The sequence below is a fragment of the Rosa chinensis genome, chromosome 7, assembly GCF_002994745.2.
Source record: "Rosa chinensis cultivar Old Blush chromosome 7, RchiOBHm-V2, whole genome shotgun sequence".
Classification (NCBI taxonomy): Eukaryota; Viridiplantae; Streptophyta; class Magnoliopsida; order Rosales; family Rosaceae; genus Rosa; species Rosa chinensis.
Window position 1 is genome coordinate 27608944 of NC_037094.1, and position 7067 is coordinate 27616010.

General features: G+C 36.6%; 1 long non-coding RNA gene across 1 annotated transcript; it reads right to left on the reverse strand.

Annotated features, from left to right (window-relative positions):
- Positions 1 to 3924: 3924 nt before the first annotated feature.
- Positions 3925 to 4923, reverse strand: LOC112176369. The gene is made up of 3 exons (XR_002926908.2): positions 4581 to 4923; positions 4261 to 4357; positions 3925 to 4177 (listed from the first exon to the last, which is right to left on the reverse strand). It is a non-coding gene; the product is annotated as an uncharacterized LOC112176369 (long non-coding RNA).
- Positions 4924 to 7067: the final 2144 nt, after the last annotated feature.

Consider the following 7067-nt stretch of genomic DNA (forward strand, 5'->3'; position numbering starts at 1 on the left):
TATCCGCAGCTATCTCTTGTCTTTCTAAGAGATGAACATTTTCTGGTATTTCAACCAGTTCAATATCTTCATCGATTGTTTCTTCACCGATGATTTCTTCCTTTATTTCTGAGGAAGATGGTTGTTCCATAGTCGTTTCTTGGACTACAGTTGTTGCAACATTCTTTGTTTGTTCCATGGTTTCCTGGAACAGAGTTTCAACTTCTTTCGCTTTTTTCTCAGCGAAATACTCTTCATATTCTTGCTCAACCCATTGGCTGACAAGACCATTCTTGGTTTTTCTTCTTGCTTCAGCTATGAAGCATTCTTTGTGATACGTCTTTTTAGACTCTTCACAGAACATAGGGAGACCATTCTTCTCGTGACATAAACAGTAGTCACAGACGAATGAACCAGGGTTCACCTGATAAGAAGACATGAAGGATTCTGTCTTGCTTTCTTCCCAGTTTTTGACTTTCAAAACGTTCATTTGTCTGGATTCGAAGTACTCTACTTCAGAATCTATCTCAGACTCTTCTGATGAACTTTCTTCTTCTTCAGACCAGGCAGAATAGACTGACCTGTCGTCATCTTCATCATCAGAATAGGCTATTTCGTAGCCTTTCATGTTTGCTATCTCTACTATTTGCTCATATTCTTCAAAGAGAGCTTTAGTAGATCTGTTACCCTTTTCTGGGCATTCATTGGCATAGTGCCCTTCAGCTTTACACAACCAACATCTGCAAGCTTTCTTGCTAGGTTGTTTATGCTGCTGAGTATTCTTCTTTTTCTTGAAGAATTTCTTTTTTGGATCTTCATCCTGTTGCTTCTTGTAATTGGAGCTCTTCTTGAATTTCCAATTCTTTCTCTGATTACTCTTTTTGAATTTTTAGAGTAATATTTTTCTTTTTTCTTCTTTCTGTGGAATTTGGATTCATGACATCCCCAGTTAGTGGGCATATCCAGTATTCCGTAACAGAAATTTTCAACTCCTTTGAGTTGCTTCTTGGCCATCTTAGCTCTAAGATTGGCTTTGCATTGCTCCTTCAGTAGTTGCCGGATTCTGTCGGCAATTCCTCCAACTGAAAATCTTTCAATTGGCTTTTCAGCTATGCTTTCTCTCACAGCTGTTCTCCATGGTTCAGGGAGCTTTCTGTGCAACAGATTAACTAGATCAGTATTCTCTAGTTCACCAATTGTACAGTAATATTCCTGAAATTCATTCAGGTATTCTTCGAAATATCTCATGTCACAGATCTTGAGAGCATAGATATTCGACTTTGCCGTTTCTTTGGCTTTCTCACTCAGATTTGAGAGATCTCCACAGAATTGATCGTACAGGGGTACTGCAAAATCATACGGAGACTTTGAATTTTTTATCTCTTCAAGCCAGTCTCTTCCTCTGGTAGTTTCCTTGAAGGATAGGTAGTACTTTTTTGCTACTCCGGTGAGAGTAGTTTCATAGTACACCTGCAAATCTGGTGCTTCAAATTTTCCAAGGGTCAGTGCAGAGGCCATCATCAGGCTATCTACCCATTGGTCAATAGTTTTTCTTTTGTCTAGACTCTTGTCTAGATTCAGCCAGATGCCATAGTTCGTGATTGGAACTCTTGGCAGATTGTCCTCGGGGACGAATCTTTGAGAATTTCTTTCTCCTTTTTTACCCGTGGGGGCTTTCTGAACTGGGAGTTTTATTTCCCTCGTTTCTTTTTTATGAAAGTTCTGGAGCTTCCTCCTTCTTCCATTTCAACATCTTGGTAAGGAAAGACTTTTCTTGTCTTTCTGCATTTGAATTCTTTCATTTCCTCGATTAGTTTTTCTAATCGTTCAGGACTTTCACAATTCTCAGCTTCTTTGTAAAGATCATAGAGCTTCTCAGCTCTGAGCATATGGACTGGTCTGCATAGATCAGCTTCCAGATCTTCTTCTGATATTGGTTCTTCAATAGTGGGTTTTGTACCACTGACACCGGCTTCTCTGGTGCTGTAGCTTCTTCTCAGAAGATTGCTGTTTATCCTGATGTTTTCAGGACAGACATCACTTTTCCTGTGATCTTCAAAGTTGAGGCTGATTTCTCCAGTGCGTCTACTCTCGTAGATCTTTGCTTTTGCTCTTTCCGGCAGCCTTTTTGGACCGGACAGTTTCCATTCAAGAGGAAAAGTTACTTCATTCCAAGCAACCTTGTGAATCTGCTGTGAATGGTTCTTCTGGTTGGTGAGGAATCCAGTAGTGAGACCAGGGATGTTGGAGATCCTTGTCTTTGGTTCCACTGTGGTGCTCATCAGTTTATAGTATACTCTGTATACTATTGCCAATTCTTGCATTTCTTCTTTCATTGAGATCCCGTCTGTCTTGACTCTCAGTCTGAGGCAGTGGGCTGCATCTTTCAAGCTGGTTGAAAAGTTGGGGAAGCAGTTGAAATATGCTACCTGGTTGCATAATGATGCTTCTAAAGTCCCAAACAGACTAGCTTGGAAGTCTGTCAGTCTGTTGTCTTGCAGGACACATAGGACTGAACAGTTGATGCCTTCTCTTGCCAATAGTTTTATGCCGACTTGGACTGCTCCAATGTGCATAAATTGGTATTGCTTTGCTTGTGCTCTGGCAACTTCAGCAGGGGTGATCATCAAGAGATCTGTTTCTCCTGTTGTTGAGGGGGTTGTGAATTCAAGTATTTTGAAATGATGGCTGTCCATCAGGTCAAATGTTCCCCGTCGGTAGATCTGTTTGAAATCTAGCTTTGGAATTGAGGAGTTTTTTACCTCATGCTCGATTTCATTGTATTCAAACTCTTCAGAATTTAGGAGTTGAACTCCTTTCTTTTTTCCAAAGATGCTTAACATCTTCATTTCTCTTTTTTCTGTATTCTCCGGATTTTCATACCGGATACTAGTATGACTAGTAGATGGTTCCAGAAAAATCATGTTAGGAACACGATTTGAGTCTGGTTTCTCTAATGGTTTGAACCCATTAGTCTTCTTTTTTACTGTAGGCAATTTCTTGTCCTTCAGTATAGATTCCAGCGTTTTTTGCTGTTCTTTGATTTTTCTACTGACACTTGTCAGTCTTTTTTCTTCCGTTTTTGGAAGATCTTTGATATAATCCAGTTTGTTTTCCAATCTTTCTAATTGGTGGATTATAGCAGGTATTGTTTCTAGTGTCGACTGACATCTAGATATTTCTAGTAACATCTTCTGATATTTCTCATCAGAAGCTTTTAGTAGAGAATTTATCTTCTCTAGTAACAATTCGGACATTGTCCCCATTAAGGAGGGGTTCTCCTTTGAGCCTTTTACAAGCTCTGATACCAGTTGGGTGCGGATCTAACCAATGCTCAAATAATTCAGAGGTTTTTGTTCCTCTTCCAGAACATATAGGAGATTTTCTATCTCTTCTTCTATTTTATAGATTCTAGTCTGAAGTCTATAAATAATATCCCAGTAATTGGGAGACTCTCTATCAAGGTTGTCTCGATAGGTTTTTAGTTTTCTCAGTTTTTCTCTCTCTTTCTGCAGTTCTTTAGTAGTATGTTTGCATATAGCAACAAGCTCAAGTCTGTCTACATTTGAAATTATGAATAGTAATTTGTACTGTTTACCTTTCGAATTAGAGGATGACTGTCAGCTTCATACATATATTCAAATGAAACAAACTCTGATGGGCCCACCACGTTTCTAAAACAACATATATAAATTTATGAAAGAGACATATGCAGATGCAAACTCTAACAGACCAAAACAACAAAGGGGTACTAATGGTAGAGATTTTGAAAAGACGAGTAGGTAGGAAAGAAAGTGAGAAAAAGTTGTGTAAAAGGGAACAAAAATAATACACTGGGGTGTATGAGAAGTATTTTCCCAAATTTGGGGTGTATGAGCATTAACCCAAATTATAATTATAGTTGATACTTGACATCAGTGTGAACTGATGTATTTTCTACGGGGATCCATCTCTACACATATACAATTAAGGATATCATTTTAGCAATTTTGTTTTTCTTAATTTACTTTAAAGATTAATTAATATAATCACAATTAGTGATAATAATTTCCTGAGTCAAATCCCATGAGATAATATTCTTTTTTAGTCATAATTTCCAGATTTGTTCAGATGTGTTCTTCAGCAAGCATCATCCGCTTCATTGTCATCAGATCCCAGATCCATAGAGATCGATCTGAATCTAGTGTTTCTTTCATTCCTGCTAGTAAACAAACAATAGTAAGAAGTTACCAAATAAGTATAATATCAATTCAAAATGAGGTGATGAATTTATGCCTTTACCTGGAGATCTGGATCAATGAAGAACGAGTTACCATTCTGGCACCCAGTTGATTCAAGGTACAACGTACCATCTCCTTCTTGAAAAATTTGGCTTCACCTGAAGGCCAAAGTTATGCAACCCAATGATTGATCAATGAGAAGATAAACAACTGAGACCAAAACACCAAAAAAATTGATTTTTACAAAAATGGCTACCAGAAGATAAGTTAAACCAAAAACCAGATTTCAAAACCGAAACTTTTCAAGCTTTTCATTCACAGCATAAACAAATACCCATCCATTATTTAAACAAAAGAGAACGGGGTTTGAGAAATGAGTACCTCTTGCATGAAAAGATTGTTGGGTGTGATGTTAAACCCATTAAGAGAGCTATTTTCGTCAGACCCAGAAGCCCTGGTGGCCAGCCGGCCATGCTTAGCCAGGCCAAAACGTTTTACTCTCTGTAAAACAGAACCAATCAATCAGCACCAAAAATTGAGCCAAAGACAGTAGTGGAAGAAATGAAAAGGTGAGCTTCGACGATAAGAGACGGCAAGGAAGCGTAGAGGGATCGAGATCGCCATTGATGAAGCAGACAAGAGCTTGTGAAATTACTGCAAGCGCAGTCCATGAGAGACTCTTTTAAGAGTCTTGGAAAAAGCTATCCGATGATCAGAAGATAAGAAAAATTGTGGCGCTGTGGCTAAGGTCAGTAGGTTAAGTTATTTTATTGTTTTTTTTCTTTTCTTTTCTAACAAAGAACAGTGAAATTAGAGTAAACAACAGTAGTGAAATTATGCATCATCTTTTTCAAGATAAATATTTGTATTTAACTCTCACTCACACAGATAAGTGTATGACATACAAACACTACATACACAAATATATGTGTGAGATAGACATTTATATTTAACTCTCACTCACACAGATAACTGTATGACATACTAACACTACATACACAAATATATGTGTGAGATAAACATTTATATTTAACTCTCACTCACACAGATAACTGTATGACATACTAACACTACATACACAGATATATGTGTAAGATAGTTATTGTCACAGATATATGTGGATCTACATTTTATTTAATATTGTATTATACTTGTTGTACTATAAATAAATTCACATTTATACAGATATCCGTATGCATCTACAGTTTTGCATATATTGATAGAATTTTACATACTGATATCTATTAGTATTCTGAATCACACAGATTTTTGTATGTATGATCATGAATATATTTTCTACGGAGTCCATTTAAATTTATTGATATCAGTACCACTTGATACTTCACACAGATATCTCTAGCTAGTAGAAATAAGTATATAAAAAATAACTTATTACTCACTAATATCTGTGTGTAAAACATTTATCACTGATATCTGTGAGTATAAAATTATTTAATAAATTATATTTTATTTATCACTCACAATTATCCGTGTGTAAAACCGTTCTCACAGATGTCAGTATCTGCTGATTGTGTAGGACACACGGATATCTGTGAGAAATTTTATGTCACACTGATTTCAGTAGGCAATAGTGTGAACATGTGCTTCTGTAGGGTCCAGTTGATCAATTCACACTGATATCTATATCTATAAGTCAAATCCCACGGATGTTTTATCAGTGTGAAAGTCAGTGTGTACAAAATCAGTGTGGGTTGCTCATTTCGCTAGTAGTGAAAATTAAAATATAGAGAAACTGTTAGAGTTGCTTTAACTCAACTATCATCACATTTAAAATCCCAAGATGATTTTTTTTTTTTAGAATAAAAATCCCAAGATGATTGAATTTTCAAAATCACTTTAGTTATCAATTATTTAGCTGTCTGGAGCTCAATTTTCTCTAAACGGTGCCAAGTACCCAGGATAGAAAGTCATATGCTTAAAAAATCATGTGTGACGACGAAGTTCATATGTTTAAGTCCTTTTGGCTAAAAACAAAAAATATTACGTACCAGTCTACTTGGTCGTTTATGAGTTTGGAGAAGCTAACTTGTCGAAAAAAGAAATCCATATGGGACATGAGTATTGAATTTTAAGGGACACCATGAAGAGGGAAACGTAGTATTTAAAAGGGGCAGGGAATTAGACGGATCATGCATTGCAGGATCGATCCAAAGATGGAAGATGATAAAAAGCCAACTATGCACTCACAAAACCAACTCAACTTCAGGACCTCAAAATCCAGCAGGAGGAAAGTCAAATACTGATAATCAAGTAAGTGGTAATTGTTAGATCGAGTACATGATATTGTTGTTAGCCTGGTGATAATCAACACGAGGAATTGTTAGACCGAACTCATAATCTAGCAGGAACAAATGAACAGATCGATGACAAACGTTATCAGTAATCCTTCTCTCATACTAGGGTTTAGGTTTTGGGTAATTCATACTGTGTACTTAATGCATAATATACAGGAAGAAGTAAAAACGCTTTCAGTGAAAAAGCCGGGTCTGAATACAGGGAGTCCTGCTCAGACCCAATAAAATAGGAAACTGATCAATTAATCACTCAACGAAGAGACTCTTGGCTATTTGATGGATGAGGAAGTATGCCCCTGAGCTACGTACTTCGATGTGCTGTGTATATCATATGTAGAGATATACTTGGATGTTCGGTACATTCAATCAGCTGTTTAATCGCTAGTTTTGTTTTGTTATTGTATTTGGTTGTTCGTAATAAGCTAAACGTGTGACTTTCTGTTTTGGTTTATTTTATTACAAGATCATGTAATAGTTGTGAGCTCAATAAAGTGTGATCTTTTTTGTTGTTACTTAATTTGGAAAGTCTTTTATGAGAAATATAGATGAGTTA